The sequence below is a fragment of the Crinia signifera genome, chromosome 5, assembly GCF_055691185.1.
Source record: "Crinia signifera chromosome 5, ASM5569118v1, whole genome shotgun sequence".
NCBI classification, from domain to species: domain Eukaryota; kingdom Metazoa; phylum Chordata; class Amphibia; order Anura; family Myobatrachidae; genus Crinia; species Crinia signifera.
In genome coordinates this window covers 154950256-154970149 of record NC_139221.1, presented here as the reverse complement: position 1 = coordinate 154970149, position 19894 = coordinate 154950256, and the positions used below count along the sequence as shown (strand labels likewise).

At 50.6% G+C, this 19894-nt stretch overlaps 1 long non-coding RNA gene across 1 annotated transcript; it reads left to right on the top strand.

The window, feature by feature from the left end:
• The first annotated feature begins 3402 nt into the window (after positions 1-3402).
• LOC146080650 (uncharacterized) lies at positions 3403-14635 on the top strand. The gene is made up of 6 exons (XR_014474930.1): positions 3403-3595; positions 6027-6168; positions 7870-8034; positions 12923-13090; positions 13182-13310; positions 14484-14635. It is a non-coding gene; the product is annotated as an uncharacterized LOC146080650 (long non-coding RNA).
• Positions 14636-19894: the final 5259 nt, after the last annotated feature.

Here is a 19894-nt window from a genome sequence, read left to right as displayed (position 1 = left end):
GCCCTGAGCGGCACCCGACCACACCCCCTGCCCCGAGCAGTGCACTCTCTCCCCCCCTACCACCCCGAGCAGTGCACTTCTCCTGCCCCGGGCAGTGCATCCCCCTGGTGCAGCAGATAGGAGGTTGAGGCTCTGCTCGTGAAGTGAGCAGGAGGGGGAGGCCCGACGCTGGAGAGAGGGAGAGCTGTTTGACGTACACATGCCACTGTGGGGGGAGGAAGGATTAGTAATATTTTATGTAACTTTCAAACACCTGCCTGTGCTCTCCCTTCTCTGCCACCCCCCTCTCCTCCTCTGCCAACCCCCTCTCCTTGTCTACCACCCCACTCTCCTCTACCACCCCCCTCTCCTCCTCTGCCACCCCCTCTTCTCCTCTACCACCCCCCTCTTCTCATCTACCACCCCCATCTCCACATCTACCATCCCCATCTCCTTTTCTACCACCCCCATCTCCTCTTATACCACTCCTCTACTACCCCCTTCTCCTGTACCATCCCATCTCCTCTTATACCATGCCATCTCCACCCCCCTTCTCCTCCTCTACCACCCCCTTCTCATCCTCTTCTAAACCCTTCTCTCCTCCTCTACTACCCCACGTCTCCTCCTCTAACCCGTTTCCTCCCCTACACCCCCCTCTCCTTTTCTACCCCCTCTCCTCCTATACAATCCCCTCTCCTGCTCTACCACCTCCTCTCCTCTTTTACCACCCACTCTCCTCCTCTAACCCCTGTCTCCTCCTCTACAACCTAGTCTCCTGCTCTACCAAGGAGATCTGCTGCCAGCACCGTGGATCAGGAGGGTTGCTGTGGATGGCGGGGAGGAAGCTTGTCTCCGTGGATTGGAAGGAGGAGGCCCAGCGCTGGGGACCACGAGTAAAAGCCCGGCACTGCAGATAAGAGGTAGAGGCTCTGCACCAGGGGACTGAAGACAAGAAACCCGACTTGCTGGTGGCCTGGCGCTGGAGAGAGAGAGAGAGGGAGAGCTGCCTGAGGTACACTCACCACTTTGATTGAGGGGGCAGGAAGGATTAGGAGGTGCAAAGTAATTTATGTATCTTCAAACACCTGCCTGCTCTCCCTTCTCTACCACCCCCCTCTCCCCATACACCACCCCTCTTCACCTCCACCACCCCTGTCTCCTCCTATACCCTCCCTTCTCCCCCTATACCACTGCCAACTCCTCCCCCTCCTCTACCACCCCCATCACCACCTTCCCCTCCTCTACACCCCCTCTCCTCCTATACCATCCACTTTCCCCCTATACCCCCTCTCCTCCTCTACCACCCCCTTCTCCTCCTAAACCATCTCCTATCCCACCCCCTTCTCCTCCTCTACCGGCTGTCTCCTCCTTTAAAACCCCATCTCATCTACCACTGGGGTTCCTCCTCTAACCCCAATCTCCTGGGGGTATTGATGTGTGTGTGTATATGGGAATATTTGGGGGGAGTAGGCAGATAGTGTGCCTAGGGTGCTGAGATACCTTGCACCAGCCCTGCGGCCCCTCCCTCTCTCCTCCCATCTCTCTGTTACTCCCCATCTCAAACACTCTTCATCTCCCTTTCCTCTCACTCTTCCCATCTTTCTCTCACTCTCACCCTCCTCTCCCTCTCTCTCCCCCTAACACACTCTTTCTCTTCCCTTTCTCATTCTGCCCATCTCTCACTCTCCCATCCCCCTACTATCCTCCCGTCACTCACGTTCACCTCTCACCCAACCTCTCTCTCCCCCCCTAACTCTCTCCTCCTCTCACCCACCCCTCTCTTTCTTTTGCCAACACTCTTACCCCCTCTCCCTTACATACCCCTCTCATGCACCCCCTCTCACTTTCTCTCTCTCTTCCCTTTCTCACTATCCCTCCTCTCTCTGACTTCCCCTCCCCCTATTATACCTGTCACACTTTTCCCGCTCTCACCCAATCCCTCTCTCTCCTCCTCTCACCTACCCCCTCTTTTTCACCCCCTTTCACTTACTCTCCCCTCTCATTCACCCTCTTTCCTCTTTCCCCCCTATTTTTATGTCTCTCACACACTCACTCTCTCTCTTTGGGCCTTATTCTAGTTCACTCTTTCTGACAAAATCCTTCTTAGCTGGACAAAACCATGTGCACTGCAGGGGGGTAGATGTAACATGTGCAGAGAGTATTAGATTTGGGTGGGGTTTTACTTCAAAGTGAGATCTATATTGCAGTGTAAAAATAAAGCAGCCAGTATTTACCCTGTACAGAAACAAAATAACCCACCCAAATCTAATTCTCTCTGCACATTTTATTTATTATTTATTTATTTACAGTTTCTTATATAGCGCAGCAGATTACGTTGTGCTTTACAATAGTAGACAGTGATAAAACAAACTGGGTAACAACAGACAAACTTGGAGGTAGGAGGGCCCTGCTGCAAGCTTACAATCTTCATCTACCCCCCCTGCAGTGCCCATGGTTTTGTCCATCTAAGAAGGATTTTGTCAGAAAGAGTGAACTAGAATAAGGCCCTTTGTCTCTCACTCACTCACACCCTGCCAGTCCCCTCTCTCCCTGCCCATTTCTCTCCCCCTCTCTCGCTTCCACTCTCGCTCTCTGTGCCTCACTGACTCACTCCTCTCCCCTCTCACTGACCATGTACCTCTCACCCACTCTCACTCTCATCCCTCCGTTCACCTTCCCTAGCTCCCTATGTCTCTCCCTGTAGCCACCTTTGTCTCCCTATCTCTCCCCATCACCCACTTCATCACCATCTACCTCTCCCCTGTGGCACTATCTCCCCATTTTAATCTCTCTCCTGTCACTCTGCCTTTCCAAGACATCACCCTCTGCCTCTCTCAATCATCTGTTCACTGTTACCCACTGTCTCTCCTCATCATTCCCTTTGAGGCCATGCCCTTGTTTTGAGACAACGCCAACTGTTTTGGGAACATGTGCAAATAACCCCCCTCCCTTCCCTGTTATGATGCCCCCCTGTCATTTTGTTCTGGATCCACCTCTGCCAGGCAGTGTATCAGCAGCGGCAACACTGCACAGGGCCCTGCTGCTGGATGTTGCCCCACCTTCTCCCACTCCGCTGTCGTACTCTCTGCCCACTCCTGGCCATTGCCTCACCTCCTCTCACCCCACCTCCTTCTCCCTATACACTGCAATAAATATAAGGCCCAGCGCTGCTGGATGCGGATCCGCCTACTATTATGCTGGCTCCGCCCATTAATGATTTGTGGCCGCCCACATGAGGCCACTTCTAGATATTTTCCAGGGCCACTTTTTGTCCCCAATCCGCCCCTGCACACATGTATGTGCATACTACTGCCTTCTGCTGCTGCCTCCCCACACAAACTTGTCTGTACTGTGTGTGCTTCCTTATCTCCTCCTCCCTCTAGCAAGCCATCGTCATGACAGATTCTGCAGAGCAGCTTCTCCTGCCTGCATGCATTAGCTCCGTCCCAGCCCTCTGCTTTGTTGTACTATCTCATCAATAGCTCCGAGTCCGAGCATAATGAGTGAGGGTGGACTGTGTCGCAGCCTCCCTGGATGAGGGACAGGGAGAGACAACTACTCCATTATTCCGTCAGGCAGAGGACTTCGTTATCTTCTGCAGGAGCACTGCTTACAGGTGAAGGGCAGAGATTAGTGGACAGTGATTGCACAGGGGGTAGGGTGCATTGTTTTACGTACGGCAAACTCTGATGTATACTGCTTCTGAATTTGCTGCAGGTGCAGCAGCAGAATTGTATGCCAAACATGTAATCCCTCCCTTCTGCCCCTGCCTGACAACTCTCAGTCACTCTCTGCCCAAATCAGCTCTTTCCTGACACTACTTTTGCTGAATCGTCCCCTCCTGTCACTCACCATTACCCTGCCCCTAACCCTAAGTCTCCGCCCCTCCTCTACTCTGTCTAACCATTCTACTGTCACTCATCATGACCTCACCCTGAGTACCCGCCCCCTCCTCAACACTGTGTGACCATAATATTGTCACTCATAATGACCTGCCCCCTCACCCTCAGTCCCCACCCCTCCTCTGCCCTGTCTAAAAGTCCGTACACACGGAACGATGTCCATAACATTCCGACATCGTTCACAAGTGTATCGAATTGTTCATTGTGCGTACAAATGGAACAAATTGATACACAACAAAATATTTGTCTATGATCTCCTGCATCGATAACTATTCGTGGGTACACGCATCGTTAACGATGCACAGAACGAGTTGAACAATTGGTCATTCCAATCGATCGGGAACGCCCATATTGGGCTTCAAATCGTTCTGAAATCATTCCATGTGTACCCAGCTTTACCTCTCAAGTCTAAACTATTCCCCATATACACATTCTACTCCTCCTACATATGTCCCCTTCCCATACATATATACACCGCCTCTCCATATACACGTCCTACCCCTCCTACATATGTCTCCTTCACATACACATACTCATACATACATATATATATATATATATATATATATATACATGTTCTACTTCACATACATATATATACAGCCCCTCCCCATATGCCCGTTTTACCCCTCCTACATATGTCCGATGTTTTTTTATTTATTTATTAACAGTTTCTTATATAGCGCACACATATTCCACAGCACTTTACAGAGAATATTTTAACATTCACATTAGTCCTTGCCCCAGTGGAGGTTACAATCTATATTCCCTACCACATGTACACGCACACAGACATTCTAGGGTTAAATTTTGTTGGAAGCCAATTAGCCTACCAGTATATTTTTGGATTGTGGGAGGAAACCAGAGTACCCGGAGGAAACCCACGCAAGTACCGGGAGAATATACAAACTCTGCACATGGTGGGAATCAAACCCATGACCTCAGAGCTGTGAGACAGTAATGCTATAACCATTACACCGTCCATGCTGCCATGTTCGACACCTCCTACACATGTCCCCTTCCCATACATATACACACCCCCTCCCCATACAGTATATACATCCTACCCATACATGATGGCAGCCCGGGTGATGCAACTATTATGCACCAGAAGACTTTGCTGATTTATTGTAAATGAGACACTTGTATATTGTGTGGGTGACTGAGTGCATATAGAGCACAACGGAACATGGTTCGGGAAAAAGCTGCAGCCGCTATACTGTAACATTTTGTAGACATCAAGACACTAATGGGGCCACACACGTATCAATTTAGGGGCATTTTCTAAGTGCTATCACTAGATCGCCTAAAAAATGCCCCTACATCGCTCCATGTGTGGTGACAGGCAGCGGCTCCCGGGGGGCTGCCCATCCGCAGCATGGTGCTCCACGGCTGCACGGCTTAGCCAGGAGCGAGGAGACAGGTATGACCGAGCGGCTGAAGGACCTCTTTCACGCCGTGCAGATAGGGTTCTGCTGCAGTGCATCCTCGCAGGTCTTATCCCTTGTCATTTTATTGTATATAGTGGGTGTCCCGTTATATATGCTGTATATACCCTGAACCCACACCACCCGCTGTGTGTACACTGTCCCCCCCAGTGCCCGCCGTGTGTACGATGCCCCCCCCGCGGTGCCCCCTTGTGTATACTGCCCCCCCCACTACCCCCATATGTATCCTGCCCCCCCAGTATGCCCGTGTGTACGCTGCCCCCCCCAGTGCCCCCCGTGTGTATGCTGTGCCCCCTGTGTGTACTCTGTCCCCACCAGTGACCCCAATGTGTACGCTGCCCCCCACTGCCCCCACGTGTGTACGCTGTCTCCCCCTGTGAACCCCGTGTGTACGCTGTACCCCCCCAGTGCACCCCGTATGTACGCTGTCCCCCCAGTGCCCCCCGTGTGTACGCTGCCCCCCCCAGTGCCCCCCATATGTACATTGTCCCCCTGTGTGTACACTGTGCCCCCCGTGTGTGCACTGTCCCCTTCCCAGTGCCCACCGTGTGTGCGCTGTTCCCCTCCCAGTGCCCTCCGTGTGTAGGCCGTGCCCCCCTCCGTGTGTAGGCCGTGCCCCCCTCCGTGTGTAGGCCGTGCCCCCCTCCGTGTGAATGCTGTGCCCTTCAATATTATTATTATTATGTTTCCTGCCCAGACGCTGACCATCCCATGGTACTGCCGGGACTGAGGCGCTTCCATAGCCTGCGGACCAGATTCAGGCGCTTCCGTGAGTTGCCTCCGCCAGCGGGAAGGCAGAAAGAAGCCACCCTGGTCATCAGAGGAGCAGCTGCACCAAGGTAAATCCGTCCCCCCCACTGTCCCTGTGTGTACCCTGTCCCCCACCTCACTGTCCCTGTATGTACCCAGCGCCCCCGTGTGTACGCTGTCCCCCCCCAGTGCCCCGTGTGTACGCTGTCCCCCCCAGTGCCCCCGTGTGTACGCTGTCCCCCCCCCCAGTGCCCCCGTGTGTACGCTGTTCCCCCCCCCAGTGCCCCCGTGTGTACGCTGTCCCCCCCAGTGCCCCTGTGTGTACGCTGTGCCCCCGTGTGTACGCTGTCGTCCCCCCAGTGTGTACGCTGTCGTCGTCCCCAGTGCCCACCGTGTGTACTCTGTCCACCCTCAGTGCCCCCCATGTGTACGCTGTGCCCCCTTAGTGCATCCCCCCATGTGTACGCTGTCCCCCCTCAGTGCCTCCCCGTGTGTATGCTGTGCCCACCTCCCGTGTGTATGCTGTGCCCACCCCCGTGTGTATGCTGTGCCCACCCCCTGTGTGTATGCTGTGCCCACCCCCTGTGTGTATGCTGTGCCCACCCCCTGTGTGTATGCTGTGCCCACCCCCTGTGTGTATGCTGTGCCCACCCCCTGTGTATGCTGTGCCCACCCTCCCGTGTGTATGCTGTGCCCACCCTCCCGTGTGTATGCTGTGCCCACCCCCCGTGTGTATGCTGTGCCCACCCCCCGTGTGTATGCTGTGCCCACCCCCTGTGTGTACGCTGTGCCCACCCCCTGTGTGTACGCTGTGCCCACCCCCGTGTGTACGCCGTGCCCACCCCCCTGTGTACGCCGTGCCCACCCCCCCTGTGTACGCCGTGCCCACCCCCCCTGTGTACGCCGTGCCCACCCCCCGTGTGTACGCCGTGGGCTCCCCCCGTGTGTACGCTGTGGGCTCCCCCCGTGTGTACGCTGTGCCCCCCGTGTGTACGCTGTGCCCCCCGTGTGTACGCTGTGCTCCCCGTGTGTACGCTGTGCTCCCCGTGTGTACGCTGTGCTCCCCGTGTGTACGCTGTGCTCCCCGTGTGTACGCTGTGCCCCCCCGTGTGTACGCTGTGCCCCCCGTGTGTACGCTGTGTCCCCCCTCTGTGTGTACGCTGTGTCCCCCCTCTGTGTGTACGCTGTGTCCCCCCTCTGTGTGTACGCTGTGTCCCCCCTCTGTGTGTACGCTGTGTCCCCCCTCTGTGTGTACGCTGTGTCCCCCCTCTGTGTGTACGCCGTGTCCCCCCTCTGTGTGTACGCCGTGTCCCCCCTCTGTGTGTACGCCGTGTCCCCCCTCTGTGTGTACGCTGTGCCCATCCCGTGTGTACGCTGTGCCCCCCCGTGTGTACGCTGTGCCCCCCCCGTGTGTGCGCTGTGCCCCCCCGTGTGTACGCTGTGCCCCCCCCCCGTGTGTACGCTGTGCCCCCCCGTGTGTACGCTGTCCCCCCCCCGTGTGTACGCTGTGCCCCCCCCCGTGTGTGCGCTGTGCCCCCCCGTGTGTACGCTGTGCCCCCCCCCCGTGTGTACGCTGTGCCCCCCCGTGTGTACGCTGTGCCCCCCCGTGTGTACGCTGTCCCCCCCCCGTGTGTACGCTGTCCCCCCCCCCCCCGTGTGTACGCTGTGCCCCCCCCCCGTGTGTACGCTGTGCCCCCCCCCCCGTGTGTACGCTGTGCCCCCCCGTGTGTACGCATTATTATTATTATTGTTATTGTAATAATTATTATTATTATATTTAATACACCCAGACTCTGTCCTCCCCATGCTGCCGCCGGGACTCGTCGGGACCAGGTTCAGCCGCTTCCACAGCCTGCAGCCCTAACAGTCTGGTGAAGCCCCGACGTTGAGTTGCCTCCGCCACCCGGAAGAAAGAAAGCAGCCACATGGGCCATCAGAGGAGCAGCTGCACCCAGGTAAATCCATCCCCCCACTGTCCCTGTATGTACCCTGTCCCCTATCCCCACTATCCCTGTGTGCACCATGTCCCCCACACCACTATCCCTGTGCATATCTTTTCCCCCATCACTGTCCCTGTATGTACCCTGTCCCCCCAGTGCCCGCCGTGTGTACGCTGTCCCCCCCAGTGCCCGCCGTTTGTATGCTGCCCCCCGTGTGTACTGTCCCCCCTGTACTGCAGCTGCACCCAGGTAAATCCGTTCCCCCACTGTCCCTGTGTGTACCCTGTCCGCCAGCCCACTATCCCTGTATGTACCCTGTCCCCCACCCCACTATCCCTGTGTGTGCCCTGTCCCCCCCAGTGCCCATGTGTACGCTGTCCCCTCCCCAGTGTCCCCCGCGTGTACGCTGTCCCCTCCCCAGTGTCCCCCGCGTGTACGCTGTCCCCTCCCCAGTGTCCCCCGCGTGTACCCTGTTCCCTCCCCATTGTCCCCCGCGTGTACGCTATCCCCTCCCCAGTGTCCCCCGCGTGTACGCTGTCCCCTCCCCAGTGTCCCCCGCGTGTACGCTGTCCCCTCCCCAGTGTCCCCCGCGTGTACGATGTCCCCTCCCCAGTGTCCCCCGTGTGTACGCTGTCCCCTCCCCAGTGTCCCCCGCGTGTACGCTGTCCCCTCCCCAGTGTCCCCCGCGTGTACGCTGTCCCCTCCCCAGTGTCCCCCGCGTGTACGCTGTCCCCTCCCCAGTGTCCCCCGCGTGTACGCTGTCCCCTCCCCAGTGTCCCCTGCGTGTACGCTGTCCCCTCCCCAGTGTCCCCCGCGTGTACGCTGTCCCCTCCCCAGTGTCCCCCGCGTGTACGCTGTCCCCTCCCCAGTGTCCCCCGCGTGTACGCTGTCCCCTCCCCAGTGTCCCCCGCGTGTACGCTGTCCCCTCCCCAGTGTCCCCCGCGTGTACGCTGTCCCCCCCAGTGCCCCCGTGTGTATACACTGTCCCTCCCCCGGTGCCCCCATATGTACGCAGTCCTTCCCCCAGTGCCCCCTGTGAGTACGCAGTCCCCCCATTGCCCCCCATGTGTACGCAATACCCCCAGTGTGTACGCTGCCCACCCAGTGCCCCCCGTGTGTACGCTGTCCCCATCCCAGTGCCCCCCGTGAGTATGCTGTCCCCCTTCCAGTGCCCCCCGTGTTTACAATGTGATCCTGCCCCCATGTGTACGCTGTCATCCCCCACAGTGCCCCCGTGTGTACACTGTGCCCCCCCATTTGTGTACGCTGTGCCCGCCCGTGTGTACGCTGTCCCCCCCCCAGTGCCCGCCCGTGTGTACGCTGTCCCCCCCCAGTGCCCGCCCGTGTGTACGCTGTCCCCCCCCAGTGCCCGCCCGTGTGTACGCTGTCCCCCCCCCAGTGCCCGCCCGTGTGTGCGCTGTCCCCCCCAGTGCCCACTCGTGTGTACGCTGTCCCCCCCAGTGCCCGCTCGTGTGTACGCTGTCCCCCCAGTGCCCCCCCGTGTGTATTCTGCCCCCCCAGTGCCCCCCATGTGTACACTGCCCCCCAATGCCCCTGTGTGTATGCTGTTGCCCCTGTGTGTGTATGCTGCCCCCCCCAGTGCCCCCATGTGTGTGTACGCTGTCCCTCCCTCAGTGCCCCCATGTGTTTACGCTGTCCCTCCCCCAGTGCCCCCCGTGTGTATGGAGTCCTCCCAGTGCTCCCCGTGTGTACGCTGTCCCCCTCCAGTGCCCACATGTGTACGCTGTCGTCCCCCACAGTGACCCCATGTGTACACTGTGCACCCCCATTTGTGTACGCTGCCCCCCCTGTGTGTACGCTGTGCCCCCGTGTGTATGCTGTCCCCCCCAGTGCCATCCCGTGTGTACGCTGTCCCCTCCAGTGCCCCCCCGTGTGTACGCTGTCCCCCCAGTGCCCACCCATGTATACGCTGTCCCCCCCAGTGCCCGCCCGTGTGTACGCTGTGCCCCCAGTGCCCGCCCGTGTGTACGCTGTCCCCCCAGTGCCCCCCGTGTGTACGCTGTCCCCCCAGTGCCCCCCATGTGTATGCTGCCCCCCAGTGCCCCCGTGTGTACGCTGCCCCCCCAGTCCCCCCCATGTGTACACTACCCCCCGTGCCCCCTGTGTGTATGCTGTTGCCCCTGTGTGTGTATGCTGTCCCCCCCAGTGCCCCCGTGTGTGTATACGCTGTCCCTCCCCCAGTGCCCCAATGTGTATGCAGTCCCCCCAGTGCCCCCTGTGTGTACGCTGACCCCCAGTGCCCCCCGTGTGTACGATGTGCCCCTCATGCGTAAGCTGTGCCCCCTTATGTGTACCTCGTGTGTACATTGTCCTCCTTCAATGCCCTATAGTAAAGCTTCTACACTCTGGGTGTCCTGCTTATTGCCAGGGGTTTCATGGGATGGATGTCTTGCCTGTTGACAGGGGTTTCACAGGTGTCATACTCAATGCCAGGGGTTTGTAATTCTTGTGGCCAGGGGTAATGTTCATTGCCAGGTGTGTGTTATCATTAAACATTTAAATACATCCAATGTTTATTCTTACAGTGAAATTTTAGATTTCTGAATTAAAAAAATAAATTGAAAAAAGCTATGAAATTCCATTGACAAAAAACCTTACGGTTTCACATGTCCCATTAAGGCTTCTTACACATGATCTCACATTTCTGAAACCTGTTGTAACTCTTCCACTCAAACGCCAAAAAGCAATGAAATTCCGATCATTAAGGCTGACGCCTTAATGGACGTGTTCCTTGCGCAATACAGATATGGTACGCCATCACAGCCTGTGGGTAAGTGCAGATTCAGCACTCTCACAGAGTGAGATTGCTGTCACTCACACAATGGTGGAGCTGCTAATTCACAGATTTGTGTGCTCATTGGAATACACACATGCAGTCTATGCAACTGAAGGTCTGAGCAGTAAACAGAGCCGAGAGGATGGGGTAAAAGTGGTGTTGATTGGGGTAGGAGGCAGTGTGGTGCAGATGGGGAGGAATACATATGTGTAGATGGTAGGAAGGCTAAGCAGCACTGATGGGGGACTAACGAAGCAGATGGGTGGAAAACAGTGGCACAGATTGGGGAAGGTAAGACAGAGTGATGCGATTGGGTGGGAAACAGAGGAGCAGTTGGAGGAAAGAGCACTGATGGGGGAGGGGGTTTGGAGCAAAGGGGATAAAAGGAAAACAGAGCAGTACAGATGGAGAGGGGAGACAGCAGTACAGATGGAAGGACACTGTCATGGATGAGGCAGGCAGAGCAGCCTGGATGGAGGGGGAGACAGAGTATCACTAATAGAGGTGAAGCCAGTGGCACAGATAGAAGGAAACAGTCGCATCTGTGTGGAAAGACAGGGCAGGGCAGATGGGAAAAGACACATTGGTGCAGATGAGGGAATACACACAGCAGTAGGTATCGGGGAAGACAGAGCAGCCTGAAGGCGTATAGGAGAAGAAAGTGTAGATGCATAGTGGTTGGGAGTATTCTAGTTTTTGCAATTATGAAAGATGTTTCTGGTAACTGTATGTGAATACTAAATGAAATGGATATATGTAGTGAGTGTGAAAGATGTTGGCCTCTCAGTGGGATAGTTCTAGTAATAGAGTTTATTCTAGCACTCGCCATCTTTGAAAGCCCATACAGTTCCTCTACCCTGTCTGGGGTGTTGCTGTTTGCTGTAGTGTTTCTAGCACAGGTCTGGTTTGCAGTGCTGATATACACATCACACTGTGCTAGAAGCACTACAGCAGACAGCTACACCCCAGGCAGGGAAGAGGAACTGCATGGGTTTTCAAAGATGGCGGGTGCTAGAATGAACACTATAGTAACTCAGTGGTATAGACAGTGTTAGATGATTGGGGGTACCTATTAGGATGAGTGCGCCACATAACTGCTCAGACCTTCAGTTGCATAGACTGCATGTGTGTATTCCAATGAGCACACAAATCTGTGAATTAGCAGCTCCACCATTGTGTGAGTGACAGCAATCTCACTCTGTGAGAGTGCTGAATCTGCACTTACCCACAGGCTGTGATGGCGTACCATATCTGTATTGCGCAAGGAACACGTCCATTAAGGCGTCAGCCTTAATGATCGGAATTTCATTGCTTTTTGGCGTTTGAGTGGAAGAGTTACAACAGGTTTCAGAAATGTGAGATCATGTGTAAGAAGCCTTAATGGGACATGTGAAACCGTAAGGTTTTTTGTCAATGGAATATATATATATATATATATATATATATGTGTAAAATTAAAACACTCACAAATTTAATTTTATGAGAGAGTGCCACACTGCTGAGTATAATTAATCTATTTTGTTATTAGCATATTAATCAATTTATTCTTATATATAAAAAACATACAACAGTTATAAAAACATGATTACGAATTTGATTAAAAATTATGTGAAACAGGCGGTGACATTCTATGGGATGCGATTTCCGTTTTTTGGCGTTATTTAGACCACAAAATGGCGATATCGCATTTTTCATAGAAATCGCAAATTTAATGTGATGCACTAAGGGACTGAAATCGCATATTATGTGCGTAAAGGTATGCGGACCAAAAGCGCGAGATTAATTCGCACTTTTATCGCATCCAGATGTTTTCCAATTCAAAAGTATACTAACCGCTTATTTAATGCAATGCGCATTTGCAATTCGCACTTTTTAGGTGTCTATTTATCGCACTTATTTCAGACCTGGTTCTGTTTGGCGAATTTGCACAGAATTCATTTTGGTCAAGTGCACACATGGTTAATTTCAACACAGGTGCCTTCATTTTCACTCCCAAACACCCCTACATTAACCCCAACATCAGTAAGGACACCTGTGAGGGTTTAAATCATGTAGATTTTTATGACTATTTTAAAGTTGCTTATCTGTGATGTGTCCCATTTGGAGGAGCAACGCAGGAGGGAGGAAGCTGGCCAAAAGATCCTGGTAGCCCCCCCACTACTGGGTACCCCACGTATGTATGGTGCTCGCCTGTACCTGGACTACCTGTCGGATCAACAGGTTGTGGGGATGGTTACGCTGAACCCCATTACCCTGTAGGAGTTATATGAGCAGGTGAGAGAGGATTTGTCCCATTTTGTGGGTGCCAACTATGCAGTGTCTGGCCACCACAAATTAATGTGTGCCCTCTACTATTTGTCCACAGCCTCCACTCAGTCTGTGACCTCATGGGCCTTGGTGGTATCACAGGCCACTTTGTCAAAGCATTTGACTCAACTGTTACTTGCTATAAAGAAGTTGTTGCGGACATACATCAGCAGCCGTTACTTTTCTGGTAAGCACATGTGCCCTGTACTCCAAAATGTACCAGTGTTGTAAGTGTACTCATTAAAAAATTATTGACCAATACCATCTGTTTCCACCCACATTTAACCTAACCCCAGTCCCCAACGGATGCACATGGTGGTGCTGACCTATCCCTTGCTGATATCTACCTTCTAAGTACTCTTGATACATGTATGAATGAAGTTTGCAGTGACACATGGCTCACTGGTGTTGTGGAACTACATGTGCCAGCATGCCCAGACACACTACAACCATTACAGTCCAAACCATGAGTGTCAGAGCCTGCTGGAATATGTAGATCCGCAACCTTGGCCAGCCAAGGAGTTATACCACACTACTTTACTGCAATCCCATAGTCATATACCATTATAATATGTTGTAATTCACACATTAATTTATATTGAGAAAAAGACACAAACACAATGGTATGCGGTTAGCAACTTTTACTTTTTTTTTTTAAAAGCATTCTGCATTTTTACATGTGCTAAATACCAACTGTGGGGCCATGTACAAAGATCTTTGGCATTTTAGTAAGTATACACACTCATGTAGCAGCTACCTTCGGCCAGCATCAGGCAGCCCTACACCACTTCTAGAGCCGGCACTAAGCCCACCACGGGTCCTCACACTCCGACGGGGTGGGGAAGTGGGGGAGCCACTTATTGGGGTGCTGGATACACTGCTGAGGGTTGTTGTAGTGCCACCTCCCACATTGGCTTCCTGCTGCTGCTGTATTTGGGCCTGCATAGCTAGTAGGGCATTGGTCTGCGCTGTGCATGTTTGGGTTAGTGCTGTGAGACTTTGGGCCAGGCTCCCAATATGGCTATTCTGCTCCCTTATTGCAGCAGTTAGTTCTGCAAAACGGGTGTCAATACTGTTGGCAATGCGCACTTGAGTGCCTACACCTACCCGGACACTACGTGCAATTTTGCGTAACTGAAGGAAGGTGTCACGCATGTACCCTTGTATATTACCAATTTGGAGGCTTTGGGAGGCCATGAATTCTAGCTGTTTGTCCTTGAAATTAACCAAGGAGTTAGCTAGTTGGGAAGCAGTAGCTGGTGTATGGGGTGGCTGGGTGGTTGGGGGTGGGTTGGGAGACACCCCACTTGGGGGAAGATCACTCTGTGACGAGGTCTGCATTTCTTCCTCTGCCGCAAAGGTGTCGACCGGATCAAGAATGATGTCCATTTCATCTAGCACCACTATTGAAGAATCTGTTGGGTTGCTCCCTAGTTGTATAGCACCTGTGGATACAGATGAAGAGGTAAGTATTGATGCATATATAGGCCACACTGTCGTCTACACTGTTTTACATAGGGCTATAGATGGCTGACGCCCATACCTAGGGGTGTTATGCACTTACACATATACCCCGATACAGCATGCAACATTGACAGTAATAATATGTCACATGCCTAGCTCAGATTACATTCATTTCCATTGCAATGTAGCAGCAGGAGCAGAATGTAGTGTGAGATATTGTTGATGTGACATGGGTGTGTGTACTGTATGTGTAATGGGGTGTTGTTTAGTCATTTACCTGCTTCCGCAGATTCTGCAGCAACGGGCCTTCTTCTCTTGGATGCCGCAGCACTTCGGGACGGACAATCTGTACAAGGAAAGATGGCCAGGCATTAAGGACCTTGCAATGGATAAGCATTTTCTGAAAACATGCTTTGATTTCTCAATAATGGTCTATACCCAATGGAAAAGGACTGCATTATATCTGGACCACCTTTTTTTGGTTTAAAGTCAAATATTTATTTTAAAGCTTAGTAGTAAACTAGTGTACACATGACAACTATTGGTTAATTGGTGGTATGTAGGCATGGCAGCTAAACCACCAGTACAGCACAGGGTTTTTGTACACATACATGTTAGTCTGCTAGAAAGAATGGTACACTGTTATTCACTGTGATTAGTTGTGGAACTACAAGGCCCAGCATTATCAGCAATTCCAAAGTAGGAGCAGCCATTTTCTTGTACATGACCTTGCTGGGCTATGTAGTTCCACAACAGCACTTTACAAAGCATAACAATACAAGTGCACATTACAGGTATAATACATTGGCACGTATGTTAAAGTTTGCATGGGGTCACACTTACCAGCTCGCGGTGGCGTTTCGGGCCTGTCGGAATCCGCCACATGCATGCCAGGCAGGACCTCAGGGGGGATGATGCGCTTCAGCTTCACCTCATATGCATTGTAGCTGACAGTGGTGGGGCTTCCTCCTCCAGTCCTGGTGGCCTCCTCCATCTCCAGGGCCATTTTATGCTTTAACTGGCGTTTGATATCATTAAAGCGCTTTTTCACATTGCGGACCAGGCGCTTATGATGACTGACAGCGTTCACCGCCTGGGTGATGTCCTTCCATATAGCCCGCTTGCGCTGGGCAGTGGTCTTGTAATTGCTTTTGCCAAGCAGACGCTCGAACACTGGCATGATAGCCCGGACAAGTGCCACATTTTCTTCATAGGAAAACCTCACCATCCGGCCACTTTTGGTGCGACCAGCTACCACCTCCTCCTCCTCATTTTCACCACCAGCCATGTCGCCCTCCTCCTCCATGCCAGTGTCTTCCTCCTCCTCACCAGCATCTTCCTCCACCTCTGACATGTGGCCCTCCTGCAGCTGGTGTGGGGTATGGTCTAGGGCTTGGCTGTAGGATGGGGATGCCAGCGGATCCTCCACCTCCTCCTGCTGGGGCTGGACGGCCAGGGTCTGGGCTGAGGCTGGCCTTGCTGTGGCCATGCTGCCTGCCACACTGCTGCCTCTCCCACTTGACTGGCTGCTGCCACTGCTCCCTCTGCCACTGCTCCCTCTGCCACTGCTCCCTCTGCCACTGCTCCCTCTGCCACTCATCCCTCTGCCACTGCTCCCTCTGCCACTGCTCCCTCTGCCACCAACACCTCTAAAACATGCGCATTTAGCGCATCCCATAGAATGTCACCCAATATATTCACTGGAAACCACACTCCGATGTTATTTATATTTAAATTATTCCAATTTTAGGAAAGCAAAGTCCCGTGCTGTGTGTAATGAACAGCAATGCAATATTTTGCGGCACTGTTTAGTTGGTTTGGTAATGGTATCCACAAACAGTTATGCAAATATGGCAAATATATATCCACTTAAATATTGGCTTGTATAGTACTAATTTTGGGCAAGGATGACGCCCTGTTTATAGAAGGTGTCCGGAGTAACCAAGATTGGTTAAGTCAGACGGCTCCAGCTCACCTGTGCGGCTATTGCCGCTTGATGTTGAACTGCTAGATGACGTTTGAAGGCAGGGAGCGAGCCGTCTGGCTCCGCTTCAGGAAGCCGCCGTACAAGTGGACTCTTCAGATCGTAAATTGAAGCCGCCGGGATCTATTTCAACGCCAAAAAGGATGTTTGTCGGCAGGGAGTGTAGATATTTCCAGAGACCCCTTAACGCGCTTCTCTGCTGTGGGTTAAGTGTAACGGTTTCCTCAGAAGTAGAATTCAAGGAAGCAATTGACCAAATAAGCCATTTTCAATTCACCATGGGGACACGTTGTCATTTTCTGAAGCAGAAGCCATGCTACATGAGAACTGCAAGGATGACGAGGCTGAAGCTTCTTCCAACTACATTATTTTCCAGGATATTTTAAGAAAAAAGAAGTGGATTTTTATCTACTGTATGTGCACTGTACCTCAGTGATTATCATAACTCTCAGAAAATACCTAAGGGCTTTAGGGTGTGTTACTGCCCCACAATAGGTTGCTATAGTCCCCAGTTATGTCGTTGTTGGATTGAAACATTAAACAAATGTGCTTTCAATCTAATGCTCTTAGTTATAGATCAATCTGTGAAAGAATTGGATAAAACTTATTAAAATTTAAAAAAATAGTGGCATTTGAATCCATCCATATGCCAACTTTGACATCAGATAAAGATAGTGACTGGCTTGAAGCAACAAACTACTCAATATAAAAGGTACCTTATTAGGTTCAAAAAAGAAAAACGAGTTAAGGTCGATATGGACTATGAGGAGCACACCATTTAAAAAATCAAAAGCCCCCCTTATTTTTTTAAATGCAATAAGAAGCCATTGCCATTGCAATATCACGCTTTGATACTGACTCCTTCTGGGATACAGCTAGTTCTAACAGTGATAGAGATACATTTCAAAGATCAATCCCTTTACAAGAGCAAAACTGTGCAATCAAAAAGGCAGTGCACCATAAGAGGTGTCCAAAACAAAATGGAAAGGAAGAGCCAACAAACCCCCCTAGTATGGGACTTTCAATTGTACCCACAATCTTTTTCATCCATTCCAGTGGAATATAGAGAAATATCCCTTACAATGGAAATACAAGACCATCTACACGTGACCAAATCCTTAATCAAAAACCATTTTGTCCACGCTCAACTTTTGAGCCTATTTCAAATAATACCAGCATAAAAAAGTTTATTTATTTTATTTGATTATAAAGTATCTAATTCCATTATGGGACACAAGGAGAAGCCGCCCAGTTTAAAATTGCTTGAACGACAAGCATTAAAGCCCTATCTAGTATATTAACTAGGATGATAGCCAAGCCTTTATCTAGTAAACCTAATATGGTTATTCAGCCATCGTATAAGGGATTGGCTATCGTCCTGCAGAACCTTAGTTGATGGACAATACAGTTTATCTTTGATTAAAGAATGACACTACTGATATTACTGACTTACTGTACATGTTATTTCTGAAAAATGAATGACATTTCTAGTTCCAGATTTTCTAATCATGCAACTATTTTATACCATTCCAAAAATACACAAACACTTGGACCCCACCTCCAGGGCACCCAACTATTTTAGCCCCAAACTCTTTGTTCCAGCGATAGGCAGTATTATTGGATTATTTACTGCAACCTTTGATCAAACAACATCCACATATTTTGATGGGCACTACATAATTCCTGGACACGTAATTCCTGGACAGTACAGTAAACGCAGGTGCCCTTAGCTTGACTCCTCCAATTTGTTTCAACATCATAGGACATCTTTTCCACCTTGAAAAAAACATACTAAGACGTTAAAACATTTCGGAGGAGTCGAGCTAAGGGCACATGCATTTACTGAAGGAAGGCATAGGATCTTTTTTTCTTATCTGTAAGAACCCCCGGGGTTTAATCTCCATCTCCTTGCTGTTAAAGTCCAATACCTGATCTCCAGCATGGGATTACCCTCACCATTTTAATGTATTGATGTTATTATTGCTATATTACATTTAAATTGTGGCATACTGCACCATGGGAGTTTTTTTTTTTTTTTTTTCATTTTTCCCTTACACATGCTGAATTTGAGGATTCAAAGGGATGTGCTTGATATCTACCATTCCTGTGTGAGCATCATTCACCCATGTATGTGTTATTCCATATGCGGTGACAGTCTTTTGTCCATGGTGAAAGATACCTTTCAGGATTTATATATACAGTATTTCTTCCCATGTCATTGGTTTCCTGGGAAATACATGAAGAGCCATATACACAGAGACCATTCCTCAGAGGCTTGCTTATGCGAAGAAAAGTATATGAACTGTAACTGTCTGTGGAAGATACTGTTTTATCTACCTCCCTTTTTGTATATTATAAGTTGTTTCAGTGACTGTAGCACTGCTATTGCTAGAGCAGTGACCTGCAGCAGAGGTAGTAACAAATCTTCTTACATTCTTTAATTTGATTCAACACAGTACCTGCCTATGCGAATATAGAAATGTTTGCCATAGAAGAGGAGTTATATTTCTTAGACTCTGCTTTTTTATCTAAAATAGTGCTATACACTCGGTTTATAAATGATTTGAATTCTGATGAAGAAATATTGATTAATTTGATTGATGAGCATAATGCAACAGAATGACCTATTAAGTTTCCCATAGTTAGCAAAATGTATATTTCCTTGAAGTCAGGGTAATATTGTAAATGATTATATTGATACTACATTATATACAAAAGATACAGATCGTAACACTCTGTTACAAGCTCAGAGTTGCCAACCACATAGTACAGTATGTTGGTAACTCAATCATTTGGTTTAAATGCATAAATAGAAACCCTACAACAACATAAAGAAATAAAGAAATTAATTAAATCATTCTGCAACAGAGGTTATGAATGTAATGCTCTATTAGCAATAAAGAATAAAGCCTTATCTCTTGATTGGGATTCATTATTGGTCAAAAATTCCAGCCTTGATGTGTCTGCTAAAACCAGGTTCCTATGGGTTAAAAGAAACAATATAGTTATATAGTAATATATAAAGAAACCAGTGATCAATACAATTTCAAAGAGTTATTGGTCACTAATCGAAACTGATAAAAATCGTAAAGTTTCCAACTCTAGCATTATACCGTGTTATTTTAGAGGTAGGAAGCTACGTGATTGGTTGGTAAAGGCAGATATATCAGATTCTTCTGGGAAATCTCAATCTTTATTTATATCTACCAATAAAACAGGTTGCACTATGTGTACTTACGTCACCAGGTGACTCTTTCTGTCATCTCCATACAGGGAAGAAAATTCAGATCGATATCACCTCAGTTATAACTCCACATACAGGT